This window comes from Mus caroli, unplaced genomic scaffold, assembly GCF_978045245.1.
Source record: "Mus caroli unplaced genomic scaffold, Mus_caroli_1 scaffold_14, whole genome shotgun sequence".
Classification (NCBI taxonomy): Eukaryota; Metazoa; Chordata; class Mammalia; order Rodentia; family Muridae; genus Mus; species Mus caroli.
The window spans coordinates 43,399,045-43,407,139 of NW_028227269.1; positions in this window are offsets into that span (position 1 = coordinate 43,399,045).

Below are 8,095 nucleotides of genomic sequence, written 5' to 3' on the forward strand. Positions count from 1 at the left end.
TTTGACCTCGGACTTTGAAGCATATAAATAGATGAGAAATAAAAGTTTTGTTATAAGTTACAAAGTATATAATATTTTGTCATAGCACCTTTAAAAGAATAAATCTAACACAGTATAGATATGTTCTCAGTATATGAATGAATTAGATAGACTGAAGAAATGTAGCCTCTGAGATTTCATAAGCTGGTAATTGAGTAAAGTAATTACAAACATATAAGAAGATAAATGAAAATCTAATTCAACTACAAATGAAACAGAAGTAAAATTGTTAATACTAATCTACTAATCACTAGAATAATTTTGAGATATAGCTCAGTGGTAGCGCTCTTTTACCTAGCAACCTAGCATGCGTATAGCTTTCTATCACTGAGTGAACCTGAGGTGCTCAGGTCAGTGATGTAGGCGGCAGAAAAGGGAAGGAAAGAATTCTTTCTGTCCTGGGCGGATGTGGACTTTGCCCTCAAGCCTGAAAAAATTATGTATTATTCGCATGGCTGGAAGCAAAGAAAGAGCTTGCACACTCATGAAGATTGTATTAAATATGTGTGAAATGACAGTTGTAATGTTTGGCGACAGCTGTGAATAACTACTAGATTATGAAATTGATAAAATAGGAAACACAGGCAAGGAAAGGAGTTTAGGTAGAAGGTGATACATTGTGTTCTAAATATGAGTCTGAGGTTCTGGCAAAACACCAAATAGAGCTATTTGTAATTGGTTAGTATTTGACCTGAATATCCAAGAGAAAGATAAGATACATGTGCTTCTAGCCAAGCACATGTAAAGAAATGAAAGCAACCAGAAAGAGAGTATGCGGAGAGAAGGGAATGGCTAATAATTAGATTTAATGGGGATTCACATTTAAAGGATAAAGGCAAAAACATCCCTAAACCTGAGACTCTTAGTTATCTAGAAAACAGGATAAGGTCTTGGAGATTAGAGTCTCAAGAGCAAAGTAGGAAGGAAATCTTACAATTCTGGAGGCTCTTGGAAGCAGCAAATAACAGAGATGCTGAAAGAACTAAGAATTGAAAGCCAGCCTCTGGGTTTGCAAATCAGTTGCCTGATGACCCTCAAGACTGATGAATAGATAGTTATGGATGAGTGCTGGGAGTTGGTGTGGCTGGAATGACCAAATGGGTAGGCTGAGGGAAAAGGGGTAAAAGAGGAAGTGTGGAGAGGATGGTCAAAACTAAGGGCCCTCTGAGGGATTGTATGGAAACCTAATATAGTTGAAGCTTCTTAAAATACATACATATATGAAAGAAATTTAAACTGGTAACAGCAAATAAGGAGAGAGACAAAGCCTCAGCTAGATAGATATCTCTTGCCACTAAATGAAACCTCTAGTGCCAGAAATGGGTGGCATCTAAACTAGTTCTTAGCGAAAGGAGTCTCACAAAAAAACCCCAAACAACCCAGGCTATTATTAGGGCTATTGGTGTTCTCTACAAACTGATGGTAAACCTCACTGCTAAAGACAACACCCATACAACTCACTGAACTCAGAAAGGTGACTTGCTTTCTACCTATAGCATTCTCCTAAGCCAACTAGTGTTCATATGGGAAAGCACTCTGTTATGTGATAAAAATGTGTGTGTGTGTGTTTATGTGTGTATACATACGTATGTATATACATACGTACATATATATATATATATCACATTACACACACACACACACATGTATATGTGATAAAAGTGTTCAAGACTGAAAATGGTACAGATTGCTATGATGTCCTTGGGAAGATGGGAAGGCGTATGGGATGGGGCCCTTGGCCTGGCACAACATGAGGACTGAAAGAGCTTTTATTCTCAGATGGAGTTCACCCACTGCCCTCTTCTAGAGTTAGAAAACACACACACACACACACAGAGTAGCGGTGTGTGTGTGTGTGTGTGTGTGTGTGTGAGAGAGAGAGAGAGAGAGAGAGGGAGAGAGAGAGAGAGAGAGAGAGAGAGAGAGAGAGAGAGAGAGAGAATATAATTGATTTATGATGAAAATCCAAGACAGAAAGATGAATTCTCAATCAAGGCAGAAAAAAAAATTAAGGGAAGAATGTCTGGGGAATCTGAGAAATTTTGAACTTTTTAATAATGGAAGTGGAAATTGGAAATATTCACACTCCTCACAAAGTAGGTAAGTAAGGTAAAGACAAAGATTATCACTGAGATAAGAAAGGTACAGACACAATATACAATATAGGAACATATAGAAAAATGTGTAGTGTGTGTTATTATCTGTGTATTAGAGATGCAGTCTGTGTCCATCCAAGTAATTGATATATGCTTATTAGAAAATCCATAACAAAAACGGAGATTTCAAGAAATTACAATGGAAGCGTCTAGAGGGACTGCTGTCTAAATAGACATGAGGCAGAAGGCTGAGCTAAGAAGCTGATGGGTTTGAAATCTAGTGATTAAATCAACCTAGTGATTAAATTATTTTGTCCAATAGAAGCCAGGAAAGATATTGGAATTTTGAAAAAACAAAACCCACTTACAAATATGATTTTATTTTTCTTTTATTTTTCTGAGATGGGAATCTCACTGTATAGTTCCAGGCTTTCTTGATTTTGTATGTAGATCTAGCTGACCTTGAACTCAAGGAACTCCACCTGCTTCTACTCTGTCTCCGAAGCATTAGATTTACAGATGTGTGGCGCCATCCCATGCTGATGTATATGGTTTTATATGGGAAGTTTTAAGAGATTCTTGGAGCTAACAATCAAAGCAGCAAAGGAGGTCGTGTATAGAACAAAGCAAGTGCTTAAACAAGAGGAGAATGGGGCAAAGATCCCCCTTAATGAGTTGCACAAAGGGGTTAAAAAGAAGAAAGAACAAGAAGTATCTAAATTCCATGGATAGCCAGATCGCTGTCAGATGAGGTTTCCTTTTAAATTACGGCCCTGTTTTCACAATTAGCTTAAAAATGGAGCATCCCATATTTTTTTACTGCTCCAATTTTCCTGTGAAGGACAAGACTACTCTTACTCCTTAAAGAATTGATTCTCTACAGGAGCCAAATGTTTTCAAAACAAAACGTCAGATTTGCTCCCTGACCTCTGTAAACCACACTTTCCCCGTCAACACCTTTGTTTGCCATGTTGGGTTTACCTCATCATTTTTCACTGGACAGTTTCTGTAGGCTTCCTGGATAAGAGGATATTTTTCCCAAACAATGCATCATGCCTATATATGTATGTATATATATAAGCAATTTTTTTAGTGTAATGTTCTCTGAGACTATCTTGGCATATTTTGCTGAGAGGCAGATTCAGCTGGAGAAAGGCTGACCAGAAGCTCAAGGGAACAGCATCTTCAACCCTTCCCTGTTTTTTTTTTTTTTTTTTTTTTTTTTTTTTATGTTTTTAGTGGAGGCCCTGTTTTTTCTGGTCATGAATGAATACAGAAATTATCCAAAAAATAATTATGGCCATTTTGTACATAGTACTTATCAGAATGCATTCAGAAAGAATTCTTCCTTGATTTTGTTGGTATCTGAAAGGGGACAAAATAGCATCACTATCAAATGCTCTAGACTTATATTTTATAACTACGCATGAATATAGGGGAGAATTCTTTAGGTGCAACCAAAATATGCAGAGATCACAGATGCTGTGTATGTTTACCAATAACATGATGAGGTCCAGAAGCAGCATTTTGGAATTTTGTTCTATAGATTAATAACACTAAAATTAATTCTCTATCAGTCTTATTCCAAATCCTCCCTATAGTCTTCCTTCTCTGAAATATTTTTCTGCCTCCCAGGCATGCATAACGGAAAATTATTCCACATCTCATCCAAGCTTTAAAAAAAAAATTCCAGTTTTAATGCATGCTAAGATAGTGCCAAGAAACTCAAAATAGAAGCCTCGGGACACAAAGAGGGATCTTTTTGTTCAGTAAGTTTAACTGTAGCATCAGGGGTTATTATAAACCAAATTGACCATCCAGGTTATTTTTTCAAAATTCTGGGTTGGAACTTTTGAGACACACGCTTAAAAAAAAAGAGAGAGAGAATACATATAGGAAGTTTCCTCTGAAATTCATGCCTGCTGGGGACTTCCACATATATATTCCAATCATGTAGGTGATAGTGTTGCTAGTTATTGTTGGCTCAGGCTCATTTATTGTGATATCTTCTGGGCTTCATTTATTAAACAAAATATAGCTAAGCTGCTAGTACCTGCATCATACCATGTTTAATGATAGCTGGAAGCTAAAGTGTTGAGGTTCAAGTTTATGCTCCAGGAGTGGGTGTTGCTGAGAACTTGGAGTGGGTAGAAGAGATCATGCCAAGAAGTGTCCCGTGCTAGTGCAGCCTGTCATAAGGTAAGAGGCTGCTTTCACTGCAAAATGACCCAGACCCCAAACAAAGCTTCCAGCCTTTGCTAACATGGAAAGAGTGGCCAAGTGCTTATCAAGTGTTACAGAGTCATTTTCTATGCACGCTCTCTCAAGGGATGTCAAAATAATCCGGTTAAATAATGTTTGTTTTTTCCTAGTATTCATAAACTAGGATAAATATTCTTATATATGTGTAATCTGTTGGCTGCTGGTTAATTGCACATGAGGAAGACTGGTGCTGAAGTATTTTGTTCTTACAGTGTTAAAACTTGGCTTCAGAGTATCTTTTTCCTGTTTTACTTTGTATTTCATTTATGATTGTTGATAAAATTGAGTTTTGCACCAGAATTCAAAGATGAAAGATCTCTTGGACAAGAATTCGTAGTAAGCTCATTCTGAGCTTTAAAGAAAAGATTTACTTTATTTTTAATTAAATGTACTTGTGCATGTCCGTGAGTGTGAGTGTACACATGTGGGCACATGCCCATGGAGGGTAGAGGTTGTAGATCTCCATAGCTGGAGTTACATGCAGTTGTGAGGGACCTGCCCCAGGAGCTGAGAACCTCTGCCTGGGACAGTATGTGCTTCTCCGTATGGAGTCGGGATCCTGACCCCATATTGAACTTTTATGTAAAGAAGTTTATCACCTGGTAAAGAGTGAACAGGTTTTCTTCCAGCTCCACTCTCTGAAGTGCTGAAGGACTGTATCAGTCTGTTTCTGTTAACTTCTTCTTCTTTTTTTTTAAATCATATTATGCAGGGTATAACTGCTTTTGAGCTGTCGTCTCAGGGAGTCTCAAACTTTCCTGAAGTTCACTGCTTTGGAATTTAGATCATTTTGTTTGTCCTCTGAACATTGTTTTCCTTCGCAGCCAACAAATGTCGCAGGTGATGGTTAACCGTCCTTGGGCAAGTGTTGCTTATTCTTCCTCTTCAAGATGAAAGGTGGCTTCCTCTCTCAGGCTTTTCTCATTTCCTCAGGTGGATAGGGCTGTTTCTGTGGTTTCACGGGACATTTTCATCCGACCACTTTGTTTTGTACAATTTAATTATCCTGTGTTCTTCAGATGCAGGGACTATGTCTGGTAGCTCTTTGTAGTCACAGTGATGTGTGGTATAATTTAGACACTGAAAATGTTTCAGGGGTCCATTTCTAGGTCTATCTGAATCTTCTCTCTGTCCATTGTCTTACACATGATTCTCAAGAGCAAGTTATTTTACTTTGTTGAGTACTGAATGCCATTAGTGAACTGATGTTGAGTAAGCCTTTAGCTACCCAGATTAATTTATTTATAAAACCTAGAGGGAATTTTCTTTCTTTCCTTAAATAGTAACAGTCTGTTATATATGTGATTTTCTTCTGAGTTATTTTTTTCCTTCTCCAAGATTCTATTTTCTTCCTCCCAGGCTCTATTTTAGGGCTTGGCTCAAAGGGACAGTTGGAGACAATAAAAGATTTCTGACGCTGAGGAAAAAAGATCTTAGAGGGAATAAAGGTACACTATCTAGAAAAGACTTCAGTGTGACAAACCTGAGTCCATAATAGGTCAGAGGTGTTATAAGCTGTCAACCATCACTGTGAGACACGTATCTACATGGAATGCCTCTGATATATAAATTTTAAGGTTGAATAAAATATCAACATCACTCCCTAGTTTGGAGGTAAACTAGGATTTCAACGTTTTGTTTTGCCAAATGAAAGCAAGCTACTTCAGGCGTAATGGCACATGCCACTCACCCTAGCTATTTTCAATGCCGAAGCAGAAAGATGAAGACTTCAGAGTCAGCCTGAAATATACAGCAAGAACATTTTTAAAAAGGAAGAACAAAGAGAACAATAAAAATAAAACTGCTTTCTACTCAACTATCGTTTGTAATATAAGAGGGAAGATAACATTACAAAACAATAGAAGGAATAAAAAGTCTTTGACAGTAAGGCTATGACAACTTCACAATAATGTGGGCTCTCTCTCTCTCTTTCTCTCTCTCTCTCCTTCCTTATCTTATAATCTCCACTTACTTCCCTTGTTTCTTAGATTTTATAAACATTCATAATTTCTTGAGAACTAGCATATCAGTGTTTGGACATCAGTGCCTCAAGACTTCAGTAAACCTGATTTGTAATAATAATAATAACTCAATATAATATATGTGTATATTGACTTGTATATACTTAATTGGAGGTTTTTATGGGTCTGTGATGACATTTCTACCACAATCAACTGAATCCTAATATATCGTCATAGTGCTTTGACTTTTTTTTGTAACAGCAAGTACAACTTTGAACACAGTTCTCGATTTTATTGCGTTTTTCTCTAAGCTGTGTTTCTATTTCAATCTCATAAAACAAATTATTATTTGCTGTTCTGGAATTATAAATATAAATATAAGTCAGAGTTTTTAGTATAGGTCAAATTATATCAAACTTTACAAGAACTTTACAAAAGAAAAATATGCCAAGAAGCTACTGTCCTATTTTTTTGAAAAAAATTTTAATTAATTCATTTTTATTGTTTATTTTATTTATTTACATTTCAAATGTTGCTCCCATTCCTGTTTTTTCCTCTGCAAACCGCCTATCCCATCCCCCCTTCCCTTTGCCTCTATGAGGGTGCTCCCCCACCCATCCACCAACCTACTCCTGCCTCACCCCTCTACCATTCCCCTACGCTAGGGCACCAAGCCTCCACAGGACCAAGGGCCTCCCCTTCCATTGATGCCAGGTAAGTCTGTTACATATGTAGCTGGAGCCATGGGTCCCTCCATGTATACTCTTTGGTTGATGGTTTAGTTCCTGGGCAATATGGGTGGTCAGGTTACTTGATACTGTTTTTCCTCCTATGGGGTTGCCACTCCCTTCAGCTCCTTCAGTCCTTCCCCTAACTCTTCCATTGGGGTTGCCAGGCTCAGTCCAATGGTTGGCTGTAAGTATCTGTATCAGTATATGTCAGGCTCTGGCAGAGCCTCTCGAGAGACAACTATACTAGGCTCCTGCCAGCAAGCGCTTCATGGCATCAACAATAGAGTGGGGGTTTCTGTGGATGAGATGGATCTCTAGGTGGGGTGATTCGTGGATGGCCTTTCCTTCAGTGTCTGTTCCAATTTTTAAAAAAAAAGATTTTATTTATTTATTTATATGTAAGTACACTGTAGCTGTCCTTAGACACATCAAAAGAGGGCATCAGATCTTATCACAGATGGCTGTAAGTCACCATGTGGTTTCTAGGATTTGAACTCAGGACTTCCAGAAGAGCAGTCAGTGCTCCTAACTGCTGAGACATCTCTCCAGCCCTCTGTTCCGTTTTTTTCTGTCCCTGTTCTTTCCTTTAGACAGGAACAATTCTGGGTTAAAATTTTTGAGATGGGTTGGTAGCCTCATCCCTCAACTGGGGCCTGAGCCTATCTTCTGAAGGGAGTCTCTTACAGGTTTTATCTCCAGTTTGTTGGGAATTTTGGCTAAGGTCATCCCCACTGGGTCTTGGGAACCTTTTAATTCCCTGACATCTGGGACTTTCTAGTGGTTAGCCCCAGTTCCCCATCCCCCACTGCTACATATTTCTGTTTAATTTCCTGACCCTCTGTACTTCCTGTGTTTCTTATGTAACTGGTTTGCTATTGTTATTGCTGTTGTTCTGTTTGCTTTTGTTTCGTTTTTGTTTTTTTTTTCCCTGCTCAAAATCAAAGATTACCAAGAATCAAACAGGAGACAGGTTGTGATGGACACAGAGTTCAGGGTGGGGTCTGAG